Source organism: Crinia signifera, chromosome 9 (genome assembly GCF_055691185.1).
Source record: "Crinia signifera chromosome 9, ASM5569118v1, whole genome shotgun sequence".
Classification (NCBI taxonomy): domain Eukaryota; kingdom Metazoa; phylum Chordata; class Amphibia; order Anura; family Myobatrachidae; genus Crinia; species Crinia signifera.
In genome coordinates, this window is record NC_139225.1 from 118,922,611 (window position 1) to 118,937,459 (window position 14,849).

Sequence of the window (14,849 nt, forward strand, 5' to 3'; positions counted from 1 at the left end):
GATTTATCTTTTATGTGCTAATTTTTAAATGTAGATTTTGTTATGTTTTTTTTTTATATTGATCTGTTATGTACAGAATCTTGTGTAAATTATATTCCTTGCACATCAATTATTGTCAATGTTATTGTACAGTATTTGAGCATTGTGGATTCCATATTGAATCACAAAAAAAAAGTAGTTCTGATTCTGTGTTTTTACAAACTCACTGTGCAGCACCGAGTATTACAAGGGAGACTGCGCGATGCTCTGCAGCCCAGATGCTGCTTTGAAGGCAGTCACTTAGGTACAGCAGGGAGGTACACCTGGTCATCCAGGAGCACGGGCTGCAGGGTATGGATCATTAGGTCACCAGCAAGTAGGTTGACAAGCATTTGGTCGATAAGGTTGACATGCAGAAAGGTTGACAGGGTCATTAGGTCGACAGGGTCATTAGGTTGACATGGTTAAGGTCGGCAGTGAAAAGTTTACACTTTTTTTTTTAAACCCTGTCAACCTAACCCATGTCGACCTAGTGGTGTCGACCTATTGCTTGTCGAACTACTTGGTGGAGACCCAATGACCGTATCCTGTGCTCCACAGTACAAACACCAGCTCCTGTTACACAGCTGTGGCCAGGGCCGGCGCTACCCACTCAGCAGCTCCTGCAAAGCAGGGAGGCGCCATGCTGAAAAGGCGCTGTTTCCCTCCCTGCTCTGCTAAAGCTGCCTCAGCCCTCACTATCACTGCCTCCTGCACGCCGCCTGCAGCGCCTGTCTGACAGCGGGCGGCAGTATAAAGAGCTGCTCCCTGCACCGCGCACACACTGTCAGGTCGACCTTCCTGCCAGTCGACCTAGTGGGGTCGACCTAATGACTGTAGACCTAAGTTCATTCTAATAGATGACCGCATCCCGCGCTGAGGCATGTAGCGCTGTCTGTGAATGCCTGGATGACATGTCATGTCCGCATCTGCCCCCTACCCATTGCTCCCGGCGCCTGTCGGCTGTCAATCAAATGAGGAACAGGCAGCAGTGCCGCCTCCCCTTCCTTCCCTAGGATCGCATGTTGCATATGCTCCCACAATCGGGCTGCAGCTTGTTGCAATGGTAATGTGAAAGGGCGCAAAATTTATGGTTTGCAGGAGGGCGCCGGACACCCTAGCACCGGCCCTGGCTGTGGCTGCATGTATGTAACATGTACTGTATGTAGCTGAGCTCTTACGCAGCCCATGTGCTAACAGTGACCTCCATGCATTGTGAGATGGGGTGCATTAAAGCGGGTGCGGTGCAGTCTGACATGGGGGTGCTGTATTGAGTAGTGTAGGGTGATATGACCATTGCAGTATATGCTTGTGACATGGGGTTCAGTAAATTCAATAAACCACTTTGCGCTATATATAATTGCTTTTTATTTTATAGTAGTGCCTTACTATAAAATAAAAAGCAATTATATTGGCTTACTGTCTAAATTTTCATTTTTTTTCACTACATTCATTACATTAGATGAGCGCAAAGTGGTTTATTGAATTTACAGGTATCCTTACGAGAGTGGACTTCTTGTCCATTTCTGCAGCACTCCAGAGACCTAGGCAGTAGGCACATCATATTGAGTGTAGACACTTTCATTCTATGGGGATTCAGTAGGCAGGGGGACATGGGGCACAGGGTGACATGGGGTGTAGTAAGCACAGGGCCGGATTAACAATGGGACGGATGGAGTTGCAGCTCCAGGTCTCTCATTGTAAATAGGCCCACAGGACACTCACAGCTTTGCTCCAGCAATCTCACCTGTTAGATCAGTTAGTTTCACTGCAGAACCAACTGTCACTGTGCAGGTTGCAGTGTCATCATGTGGTGACCGTGCAGGCAGTGTGGTGGCCGCCCCTCCCTTCAGCTCTCTTTTCCTCTCCAGGGTCCTGAGCCTGGCCTGCCACTCACAGTCACAAGCTCCGCCCCCAGGCCTCACGAGGAGCTGCTGTTGCGGGAAGCCTGCGCCTGGTACTACGGTAGCATCAATCAGTGTAAATGTACTGTGTGTGTATTTATGTGGTGATATGTGTGTGTGTGTGTGTGTATATGTGTTTAATGTGTGTGTATTGAGTCTGTGTCTAGTGTGTACTCTGTGTGTGTGTGTGTGTGTATAATAAGTTGTGGTGTGTACAGTGTGTGTGTAGATATATATATATATATATATATATATATATATATATATATATATATATGTGTGCGTGGTGATGTGTGTAAAATGTGTATGCTGTATGTGGTGTGTGTGTATACGTGGTGCATGTGTGTAGTGTGTGCTGTTTTTATATATGTGGTGGTGTGTTTGTACTGTATGTGTGTGTACAGTATATGTGGTTTGTGTGTATTGAATGTGTATGTACATATGTGGTGGTGGTGTGTGTATATATATGTACATGTTATGTTGTTGTGTACTGTGTGTGTGTCTACTGTCTGTGGTGATGTGTGTGTAATTTACATGGTTTCCGGCTCTTTCATTGCATGTACTATGATTTCTGGCTTTTCTAATACACTTTACAGTATGTGGTGCATGTGTTTAGTGTGTGTGTGCTGTTTGCATACTGTACTGTGCGTGTATTGTGCATATGTGGTGGGTTTGTGTGTACTGTATGTGTGTAGTGTTGATTGTAAGCTTGCGAGCAGAGCCCTCCTACCTTTTGACTGTCTGTAAATCCCCTCTTTGTTTTATCACTGTCGGTACTTGTTTCCTAGCACGGCGCCCGTCGGGTCCCATCGCATACCATAACTTAAGGTATGCGATGGGACCCGATCAGACCCGACCAACCCGATTTTAGGCTTTTAAAGACGTTCCCATACAATTTTAAAATCGCATTGCATCACATAGCCATTACAATGGCATGCGATGCGATGCAACGCGATTATACCCGATTTTACATTGTACAGCCACCCTGATGGCTGATTACAATGTTAAATGCCCCCCCAGATCCGATTTTTAATTGTATACCCACCATGATGGTTAATTAGTATGTGAAATGCCCCCCCATTGTGAATGCCACACCACGATCAACGCCAACCCGAAGCGTGGCGAGCGGCAGTGGTACGCATCCTCTGACCTTTTCATACCCCCACTATCCACGTCGGCGTGGAGTTGATTTTATATAGTGTGACGAGCGCAGCGAGTCACCCAGCCCGAAGCGTGGCGAGCAGACGCGGAATACAGTAGTGCGCGTCTCCTCGCGGGGCTCGCTGCGCTCGCCATGCTTCAGGCTCGGTGGCTCGCTGCGCTCGCGACACTATATAAAATCAACTCCACGCCGACATGGATAGTGGGGGTATGAAAAGGTCGGAGGACGCGCTCGCCCCGCTTCGGGTTGGCGTTGATCGTGGCATGGCGTTAACAATGGCGGGTCATTTGACATAGTAATTACCCATCAGGGTGGGTCTACAATTAAAAATCGGGTCTGGGGGGGCATTTAATATAGGAATAATCGCATCACATGCGATCTGGTCATATGCGATGCGATGCGACCAATTTCACACACCCGATGCCACACAATGTAAATCGGTGGTGCCGTGCTAGGAAACAAGTACCTCACTGTCTCCTTTTGTAAAGTGCACTGTCTCCTTTTGAAACAAGTACCTCACTGTCTCCTTTTGTAAAGTGCAACGGAATATGCTGCGCTATATAAGAAACTATTAATAAATAAATAATAGTGAGTGTTTGCAGTGACATAACTATGGGATGCGGTCATTCGTCAGACTGCATTTAGGTCTACAGTCATTAGGTCGACCCCACTAGGTCGACTGGCAGGAAGGTCGACCTGACTTAAGGTCGACATGGGCCAAGGTCGACATGACTTAAGGTCGAATTTGCATAAAGGTCGACATGAGGAAGGTCGACTGGTCATAAGGTCGACATGGGTTTTTCACTGTTTTTTGAGCCGACATGTGCCGACAGGTGGTATTTCATGCCCTACCATCCACTAGGGCGTGGTGGGAGAATAAAATAGTGTGCCGAGCGCAGCGAGGCACCGTGCCCGAAGCATCGCGAGCGAAGCGAGCGATGCGAGGGTCCGATTCTCATTGCCAACTGTGTCCATGTCGACTGTGTCGACATTCGGATAAAAAAACAGTGAAAAACCCATGTCGACCTTATGACCAGTCGACCTTCCTCATGTCGACCTTTATGCAAATTCAACCTTAAGTCATGTCGACCTTGGCCCATGTCGACCTTAAGTCAGGTCGACCTTCCTGCCAGTCGACCTAGAGGGGTCGACCTAATGACTGTAGACCTAAATGCAGTCTGACGAATGATCCCATTCCCATAACTATAGAGGGTGCTGGGGATGCAGCTGTTATGGGGCCTGGGTAGCTTGGAAGGCCATAGCAGATAATCCCCTGCACCCTCTTGATTTTATTTTCCAGTTTTTTTATAGTGCAGTGCAGGCAGTTGCTAAGCCGCTGCTCTGGGTCCCCCTATAGTCACTGCGGGAGCAGGAGACACAGCACAGAACCAGGAGAGTCACGGTGCCGCATCAGAGGAGTTCCGGTGACGCACCAAGGAATACATGGCGCTGCACAAGAGGTAACTTGGCATTGCACAGATGACCTGCTGCCTAGGAGAAAACCACTGCGCTGTGAATGGGAGACCAGGTGCTGACAGCTAGTGAGTGAGAGACCTATTACTGCCATATGTGTTCACAGTGCCGCTTGTACTGAAGGGTGGGGGTGGAGGAGATAGATTAGGAGGGACAAAGTGATATCCCTGCTCTCCATTATCTCCCCACCCCCCTTTGCCTTCCATCCTACCCTCACCCCCCCTCTCTCCCTTCCATCCTCTCCCTACTACCCTTTGCCTCCCCTCCAACACTCACCCCCTCTTTCTACCTCCTCTCCATACACCCCCTTGCCTTCCCTCCTACTCTCACCCCCTCTCTCTACGTCCCATCCCTCACACTGTCTCAGCTCTCTCCCTTCTTTTTCTCCCCATCTTTCGAAATTTTCTCCCACCCTCTTTTTTTTGCTCATCCCATTTTCTCTCAACACTTTCTCACTCCTGTTTCATCTCATCACTTCATCTCTCTTCCCCTGAGGTCTCTCTCCTCTTTCCCCGTCCCCCCCTCTCTTCCTGAGATCTTCTCTCTCTCTCCTCTTTCCCCGCTCCCTCTCTTCCTGAGACCTTCTCTCTATCTCTGTCTCTCTCTCTCTCTCTCTCTCTCTGCCTTAGACCTTCTCTCTCTCTCTCTCTCTCTTCCTGAGACCTTCTCTCTTCCTCTCTCTCTCCCCCTGAGACCTTCTCTCTCTCTCTTTCTCCCTGAGACCTTCTCTCTCTCTCCCTCTCACTCTCTCTCCCTGAGACCTTCTCTCTCTCTCTCTTTTCCTGAGACCTTCTCTCTCTCTTCTCTCTCTCTCTCTTCCTGAGACCTCTCATGACAATGGTTATGCATGTGTCTGTAAATTTGGTAATGTGTGTTTGTGTGTGTGTACTGTATGAGGTTGTAGTGTGTGAGTGTGGGGCATTTAATATGTGTATAAGAGGCACTGCTACCGTTCACATTTTTGTGGGTGTAAGAGGCACTGCTATGGTGGGCATGTATTATGTATATAAACAGCACTGCTAATGTGGGCATGTATTATGTATATAAACAGCACTGCTAATGTGGGCATGTATTATGTATATAAGTGGTTCTACTACTGTGGGCATTTATTCTCTATATAAGCAGCCTGCTACCGTGGGCATTTATTATGTATATATATAAGTGGCACTGTGGATTGATATGGGTATACGCTGTGTGCAAATGTTCCTTTAGACCAGTGATGTCTAACCTTGACATTTGTTGTTGAACTGGACATCCCAGCATGCCCTGCATCAGTCTTAGCATGGCCAAATAGTAAAACTGTAGCAGGGCATGCTGTGATGTGTAGTTCAACAACAGCTGGAGTGTCAAGGTTAGCCACCACTGTTTTAGAAAGTATGGGGTTAAGGCCTTTTGTAAATTTCAACTCCAGACCCATGTGGACCTTAATCTGGCACTGAGTAGGCAGGGTGATATGGGCTGCAGTAGGCAGGGTCATATGGGTTGCAGAAGGCGGGGTGACATGGGCTGTAGTAGGCAGGGTGATATGGGTTGCAGAAGGCGGGCTGACATGGGCTGCAGTAGGCAGGGTGACATGGGCTGCAGTAGGCGGGGTGACATGGGCTGCAGTAGGCGGGGTAATATGGCTTGCAGTAGGAGGGGTGACATGGGCTGCAGTAGGCGGGTTGACATGGGCTGCAGTAGGCGGGGTGACATGGGTTGCAGTAGGCGGGGTGACATGGGCTGCAGTAGGAGGGGTGACATGGGCTGCAGTAGGCGGGGTGACATGGGCTGCAGTAGGCGGGGTGACATGGGTTGCAGTAGGCGGGGTGACATGGGTTGCAGTAGGCGGGGTGACATGGGTTGCAGTAGGCGGGGTGACATGGGTTGCAGTAGGCGGGGTGACATGGGTTGCAGTAGGCGGGGTGACATGGGCTGCAGTAGGCGGGGTGACATGGGCTGCAGTAGGCGGGGTGACATGGGCTGCAGTAGGCGGGGTGACATGGGTTGCAGTAGGCGGGGTGACATGGGTTGCAGTAGGCGGGGTGACATGGGTTGCAGTAGGCGGGGTGACATGGGCTGCAGTAGGCGGGGTGACATGGGTTGCAGTAGGCGGGGTGACATGGGCTGCAGTAGGCGGGGTGACATGGGCTGCAGTAGGCGGGGTGACATGGGTTGCAGTAGGCGGGGTGACATGGGTTGCAGTAGGCGGGCTGACATGGGTTGCAGTAGGCGGGGTGACATGGGTTGCAGTAGGCGGGGTGACATGGGCTGCAGTAGGCGGGGTGACATGGGCTGCAGTAGGCAGGGTGATATGGGTTGCAGAAGGCGGGGTGACATGGGCTGCAGTAGGCAGGGTGACATGGGCTGCAGTAGGCGGGGTGACATGGGCTGCAGTAGGCGGGGTAATATGGCTTGCAGTAGGCGGAGTGACATGGGCTGCAGTAGGCGGGGTGACATGGGTTGCAGTAGGCGGGGTGACATGGGTTGCAGTAGGCAGGGTGACATGGGTTGCAGTAGGCGGGGTGACATGGGCTGCAGTAGGCAGGGTGACATGGGCTGCAGTAGGCGGGGTGATATGGGTTGCAGTAGGCAGGGTGATATGGGTTGCAGTAGGCGGGGTGACATGGGCTGCAGTAGGCGGGGTGACATGAGCTGCAGTAGGCGGGGTGACATGGGCTGCAGTAGGCGGGGTGACATGGGCTGCAGTAGGCGGGGTGACATGGGCTGCAGTAGGCAGGATGACATGGGCTGCAGTAGGCGGGGTGACATGGGCTGCAGTAGGCGGGGTGACATGGGTTGCAGTAGGCGGGGTGACATGGGCTGCAGTAGGCGGGGTGACATGGGCTGCAGTAGGCAGGGTGATATGGGTTGCAGAAGGCGGGGTGACATGGGCTGCAGTAGGCAGGGTGACATGGGCTGCAGTAGGCGGGGTGACATGGGCTGCAGTAGGCGGGGTAATATGGCTTGCAGTAGGCGGAGTGACATGGGCTGCAGTAGGCGGGGTGACATGGGTTGCAGTAGGCGGGGTGACATGGGTTGCAGTAGGCAGGGTGACATGGGTTGCAGTAGGCGGGGTGACATGGGCTGCAGTAGGCAGGGTGACATGGGCTGCAGTAGGCGGGGTGATATGGGTTGCAGTAGGCAGGGTGATATGGGTTGCAGTAGGCGGGGTGACATGGGCTGCAGTAGGCGGGGTGACATGAGCTGCAGTAGGCGGGGTGACATGGGCTGCAGTAGGCGGGGTGACATGGGCTGCAGTAGGCGGGGTGACATGGGCTGCAGTAGGCAGGATGACATGGGCTGTAGTAGGCGGGGTGACATGGGCTGTAGTAGGCGGGGTGACATGGGCTGCAGTAGGCAGGGTGATATGGGTTGCAGTAGGTGGGGTGACATGGGCTGCAGTAGGCAGGGTGATATGGGTTGCAGTAGGCGGTGTGACAGGGGCTGCAGTAGGCGGGGTGACATGGGCTGCAGTAGGCAGGGTGATATGGGTTGCAGAAGGTGGGGTGACATGGGCTGCAGTAGGCAGGGTGATATGGGCTGCAGTAGGCTTGGTGCAGGGTAACATTGTTTGCTGAATACAAGGTAACATGGCTGTAGTACAGTTGAGTGCAGGGTGGCATGGGGTTGCAGTAGGCTGGGCGTACCATAAGGTGACATGGGCTGCAGTAGGCAGGGTGATATGGGTTGCAGTAGGCGGGGTGACATGGGCTGCAGTAGGCAGGGTGATATGGGTTGCAGTAGGCGGGGTGACATGGGCTGCAGTAGGCGGGGTGATATGGGTTGCAGTAGGCGGGGTGACATGGGCTGCAGTAGGCAGGGTGATATGGGTTGCAGTAGGCGGGGTGACATGGGCTGCAGTAGGCAGGGTGATATGGGTTGCAGTAGGCTGGGCGTACCATAAGGTGACATGGGCTGCAGTAGGCAGGGTGATATGGGTTGCAGTAGACAGGGTGATATGGGTTGCAGTAGGCTGGGCGTACCATAAGGTGACATGGGCTGCAGTAGGCAGGGTGACATGGGCTGCAGTAGGCAGGGTGATATGGGTTGCAGAAGGTGGGGTGACATGGGCTGCAGTAGGCAGGTGATATGGGTTGCAGTAGGCTTGATGCAGGGTAACATTGTTTGCTGAATACAAGTTAACATGGCTGTAGTACAGTTGAGTGCAGGGTGGCATGGGGTTGCAGTAGGCTGGGCGTGCCATAAGGTGACATGGGATGCAGTAGGCAGGGTGATATGGGTTGCAGTAGGCGGGGTGACATGGGCTGCAGTAGGCAGGGTGATATGGGTTGCAGTAGGCGGGGTGACATGGGCTGCAGTAGGCAGGGTGACATGGGCTGTAGTAGGCGGGGTGACATGGGCTGTAGTAGGCGGGGTGACATGGGCTGCAGTAGGCAGGGTGATATGGGTTGCAGTAGGTGGGGTGACATGGGCTGCAGTAGGCAGGGTGATATGGGTTGCAGTAGGCGGTGTGACAGGGGCTGCAGTAGGCGGGGTGACATGGGCTGCAGTAGGCAGGGTGATATGGGTTGCAGAAGGTGGGGTGACATGGGCTGCAGTAGGCAGGGTGATATGGGCTGCAGTAGGCTTGGTGCAGGGTAACATTGTTTGCTGAATACAAGGTAACATGGCTGTAGTACAGTTGAGTGCAGGGTGGCATGGGGTTGCAGTAGGCTGGGCGTACCATAAGGTGACATGGGCTGCAGTAGGCAGGGTGATATGGGTTGCAGTAGGCGGGGTGACATGGGCTGCAGTAGGCAGGGTGATATGGGTTGCAGTAGGCGGGGTGACATGGGCTGCAGTAGGCGGGGTGATATGGGTTGCAGTAGGCGGGGTGACATGGGCTGCAGTAGGCAGGGTGATATGGGTTGCAGTAGGCGGGGTGACATGGGCTGCAGTAGGCAGGGTGATATGGGTTGCAGTAGGCTGGGCGTACCATAAGGTGACATGGGCTGCAGTAGGCAGGGTGATATGGGTTGCAGTAGACAGGGTGATATGGGTTGCAGTAGGCTGGGCGTACCATAAGGTGACATGGGCTGCAGTAGGCAGGGTGACATGGGCTGCAGTAGGCAGGGTGATATGGGTTGCAGAAGGTGGGGTGACATGGGCTGCAGTAGGCAGGTGATATGGGTTGCAGTAGGCTTGATGCAGGGTAACATTGTTTGCTGAATACAAGTTAACATGGCTGTAGTACAGTTGAGTGCAGGGTGGCATGGGGTTGCAGTAGGCTGGGCGTACCATAAGGTGACATGGGATGCAGTAGGCAGGGTGATATGGGTTGCAGTAGGCGGGGTGACATGGGCTGCAGTAGGCGGGGTGATATGGGTTGCAGTAGGCTGGGCGTACCATAAGGTGACATGGGCTGCAGTAGGCAGGGTGATATGGGTTGCAGTAGGCGGGGTGACATGGGCTGCAGTAGGCAGGGTGATATGGGTTGCAGTAGGCGGGGTGACATGGGCTGCAGTAGGCAGGGTGACATGGGCTGCAGTAGGCAGGGTGATATGGGTTGCAGTAGGCTGGGCGTACCATAAGGTGACATGGGCTGCAGTAGGCAGGGTGACATGGGATGCAGTAGGCAGGGTGATATGGGTTGCAGTAGGCGGGGTGACATGGGCTGCAGTAGGCAGGGTGATATGGGTTGCAGTAGGCTTGGTGCAGGGTAACATTGTTTGCTGAATACAAGTTAACATGGCTGTAGTACAGTTGAGTGCAGGGTGGCATGGGGTTGCAGTAGGATGGGCGTACCATAAGGTGACATGGGATGCAGTAGACTGTGTCTCACCCGGGCCCAACAGAGTGTGTTCAGTACTTTTAAGGGATGGCCATCAGTGTTCCCATCACTGATGGCAGAACTGCAAATCGATGGTCACAAACTATGTCATGGGAGACCATTAATGGCTTCACTCACCAATGATATTTCTGTGGCTTTTCCTCCTGCCCCATGCAGTCCTATGCCCCTGTCATTAACACCGCTGCCATCTTTAAGATAGCACACCACTAGGTGGTGGTAATACAGATGAAACCGGCTTTATCTATGCCCGTTGCTCGCCAGAGACTCCTCTCTGGCGTGCGCCAGCAATAGACACCGGGACGCGCATGCCTGCCGGTAGCCGGCCGCTGGCGGGGGATGGCGATAGAATCGCCATTCCCTGCAAGGATGGAGACGGCTCCATCTGTATATCAAATCGTAGCGCTGACCATTCCGATACCTGCAGCTATTGATTTCTTTAGCTGTAGGACTTGTTCCCTTATGGACACCACTGTAGTTACTGCTGCAGCTCCATGCTGAACATGGGAGAGCTCACGAAAGTTGCACAATCCTCTGCATGTGCACTGGAGCCAGCTTGAGGAGGGAGATACAATGCATCAACGCTAGGCCGATACACTGAGTGGTAACAGGCATCGCTGGAGGGGGGAGTATTCACTCCCCAGCTCTGACAGACAATATGATATTCATCTCCGCACTAGAGCTTCCTGCTGTGCTAGGTAAAGATTATTATTATTTTTATTATTAACAAACAGTCCCATAACCTTGATTATCTTCTCTCTTTGCAGTGGGGAACGTCCCTACAGAGGTAAAGCTGAAAGGTATACAGTATGTCCTGAAGTTGGCCCTGTGGGTAGTTTCAGGTAAGCTGTTAGGGCGATCAGATACTGGTGACGACATAACGTTACCTGACTTTTGCCTCTTGACATTAAAATGCAATGGAGTATGAGATTTTACGTGTCATGCCCCCTGTTCTCGTCTCCCTTGGGGTGATCCGGTACCCCTGCAGCTGCTTGGTAGCCCTGTTTACATTACCAAAAACCTAAGACTCTCCCACTGACATTGGGAAAGTGTGGAGATATGTATGTAAATGCTTTACAAAACGGTAACACCATCCAACTGTTCATGGCTAAAGAGACATTTAGGTTGGAGATATGGCATTGGGCCTGCGGTAGTCACTCCTGCTTGTTCACGTTCTCTATGGTATCACTGGTCCTCCAGCCCAGCTCACTGCTGTGTACGGGTTGGAAATACTTTCCTGTGGATGTCCCATAACTATTATATATTGTGCAACTGTCTCTGCTTTCATTTCTAATTTGCCCTTGTATGGACACAAACAATTGGTGCTTTAATGCAGGCATGTCCAACGTTGGCCCTCCAGATGTTGTTAAGCTACACATCCCAGCATGCTTTGCCACAGTTTTGCTATTAGAGAATGCTAAAACTATTGCAAAGCATGCTGGGATGTGTAGTTTCACAACATCTGGAGGGCCAACGTTGGACATGCCTGCTTTAATGTATCAATGTTTAACCGAACACATCCTTACTCTCGATGTAATATGCACGGTCACAGGTTTCTTTCTTATGCAGTTAATGGCTTCTGTCATGCCGATGTCATGCTGACCTTCCACCAATCACAGCGGTGGGATTATTCAGACACTAATGGATGGCTGAGGTCAGATCTAGGATCTTGTTTTTAATGCAAGAAAATGATTGGAAAGCAAATGTATTAATTAATTGTTTTATCAATATAAGGTATTTACTGTTTTCCTCCTAAATTGTTGGTGTTTGCATTGTGTAGCAGATTGTCTGGTTAAATACATACAGGTACATGTATATATTTTTTATGTAAGCCACCAGGCCGGGAGGTGTTATGCTTTACTACTGGGAAACTCATATTAGCCAGATTATGGCTTTCTATGCTGAGCAAGAGGTTTAACACGATCCCTCAGCATACATTGTGGTACACCTGCAATGCACCCGGCGATGCTGTGTGCTGAGCAATCATGCTGAGTGGGGCTTAGCCTATTGTTTATAGGCAAAGCCCGGCGATCTAGCAGGAATGCCAGTGAAAGCACTGGCTTTCATTACGGGCGGTAGCGACGTGCGAAAACGTGCGTCGCTATGGGGCAAACACATGGATCATCCAGTGCTCAAAGCGATCTAGTCTAGATCTAGTCAAAGGAAGCCACAGACTCACATTTCTTCAGACATTGGGAAGAGGTTGCAGGGCATTCCTGGGTAGCAGTAACAATTGTAGTATGAGAATGGTTACCAGTGGGGGAGGTAACCCAAATGCCTTTAAAGGCAGCATGGGAAAGGAAGGAATTGATGACAGTTTGGATGACATAGAGGAAGTAGATCTGCACCTCCTAGCTGTGGTAGTCTTGCCCAGATGTCTACGCTTACCCAAATAACCTAAAGCACAATAATTCAGTCGCCTAAGGCCCAAATGGTCCGTTACATAGTACAAATAGCTCACAATGGAATCAAACAACTCTGTAGGAAGGAAACTTATGCCAGAATAGCAGAAATGAAATAAAGTTAGCAAAGTATCTATCCCATTGACTTGACAATGGGTAAATAGAATATATCACCAAACTAAATTTTAAACAAGCTCAGGAGACAAAAGCAGAGAGTAAACAGTAATAAGTAATAATTCACACACGGGCATATTTGATAGGACAAACAGCTTTATTCTGATCAACAAAGCCAAAGAGCTGAGAATGGGAAGCTCAATAGTAATGTGGCCAACTTGAATGGGTGGTCCACTGCAAGTTTGGTTAAAAGTCTTTCAATGATTGAGCAGAGGATGGTATTGTTCTCTGGTTACAAGGACCACTCTGAGCATATATATGAAAATCCAAAGATGAGATCTTCTGGAGAGATGTTATATCCTGGGGGATCCTGAAAACAATAGGCATTAGGCTGGTCTTCAGGAGTGGACTGCTGCATTGCCTGTGGCTGGAATGGTGGAGGGATTGTCTGGTTTTCTACGTTCTCCCATGAAATGCTGGCATAAAATGGGTGCAGCCGTATGTTTCCATACCATCCAAAGCGAGTGTGCCATTCCTTGTCGAACAATTTCTGCAAGATGTCTATAGCCTCAGTGCTCATCTCTTTTGGATAGATGGGTTCATATTTCAATATTGATTTAATTATGGATTTTTTTGTCTTCCCGCTGAATGGATACTTTCCTGTTAATATTCGGAAAAGTATTACTCCAAAAGCCCACCAGTCTGATGAAAGGCCATATGGGTCTTGAGCCACCATTTCTGGTGCCATGTAGTAAAGCGTTCCTGCATATCCAAATATTGTTTTTACCCCAAAAATGTTTTCAACTGCCAGACCAAAATCACAAATTTTGATGTGTCCCTTTTGGTCAATGATGATATTGTCCAATTTCAGATCTCTGTGGAGTATTCCCAGATTATGTAGGAATTTGATCCCACACGCAATCTCGGCAGTACATGTTAATGCAGTGGTGTGGTCCAGGGAGCCCTTACGGGCTATTTGATCTTCTACAGTCCCGCCACTTAGGTGTTCCATCACTATAAAAGCATATATGCTGTTCTGAAAAGTGGCATAGCAGTTACATAGGTAGGGTTTGCCAGACACTTCCTGCAGTATGCGTTTCTCTTTGCGCAGGCTTTCTTTATTTCTCTTGAGAATTACTTTAACAGCTACTGGGATGTTGCTGCATGGTGGGGTTGCCAGCATCACCCTCCCGAAAGTACCTTTGCCGATGACTTGGTGGAAGTGGTACTGAGATGCAATTAACGGAAGGGGCCTTCCCAGGGGTTTGGCTGTTTCCTTCTCAAGCTTTGTTTTTTTTACGTCTACCTCCTGATTAGCGTCACTTTCTAGACGTCTTTTGCCTAGTGTATGTGTTTCGGGCCTCTTCACGTGTGCTCTGCCCTCGCTGTCTTTCGGGCCATGACATTTTACATCATTTGTCTTTATGCAACTCTTTTTTGTCACATTGCAAGGATCATGTTCATCATTATCTCTCCCCCTCTTTATGCCTCCACTGTGCTCAGCACTACATTCATCTCTACGCCTCTTTACACTTCTCTGTCCATCATCACATCCATTTCTGCTCCTCTTCAGGCTTTCTCTATGTTCATCACTACATGCATTTCTGCTCCTCCTCACTCCTCCTTTCTGTCCATCATGACTTTGCCTTTTCCTCATTTTGTCAAGGCTATGACTACTCCTTTCTCCTCCAGGGGGTAGCTTTTTGATGCTCTGAGATGTTCCGTCATCATTGCTACCATTTGCCATTTTTCGTTCTCCAAGCTACAACAATTTGTGCTCAAAGTCCAGTATCCATAACAGGAATGAACCAATGTTCAGAATGTCACTACTGTGGCATGAACAGTGATGTCATAGAGGGCCCATCTACTGATTTAAAAATCATTGCGTTTCATGTATGAGGTTCCTGCCAATAAGCTCTTAACTGTAATGTGTTTGAAAAATGACTGTTGGGAGATGATTGGCTGGAGCTAGGGTTGCCACCTCATCCCTTTAAAACTGGAGACAT

General features: G+C 50.2%; 1 long non-coding RNA gene across 9 annotated transcripts in view; it reads left to right on the top strand.

Moving 5' to 3' along the window:
• The first annotated feature begins 1,781 nt into the window (after positions 1-1,781).
• The window catches only part of LOC146035889 (uncharacterized), a 45,234-nt gene continuing 32,166 nt past the window's right edge, over positions 1,782-14,849 (top strand). Inside the window, exons 1-3 of one of the 9 annotated variants that reach the window (XR_014460737.1) lie at positions 1,782-1,975; positions 4,385-4,625; positions 11,095-11,169. This is a non-coding gene — a long non-coding RNA (uncharacterized LOC146035889). Of the gene's footprint in view, positions 1,999-4,384; positions 4,626-11,094; positions 11,170-14,849 lie in introns of all 9 variants that reach the window. The other 8 variants (XR_014460739.1, XR_014460745.1, XR_014460744.1 and 5 more) reach the window with 8 other exon arrangements.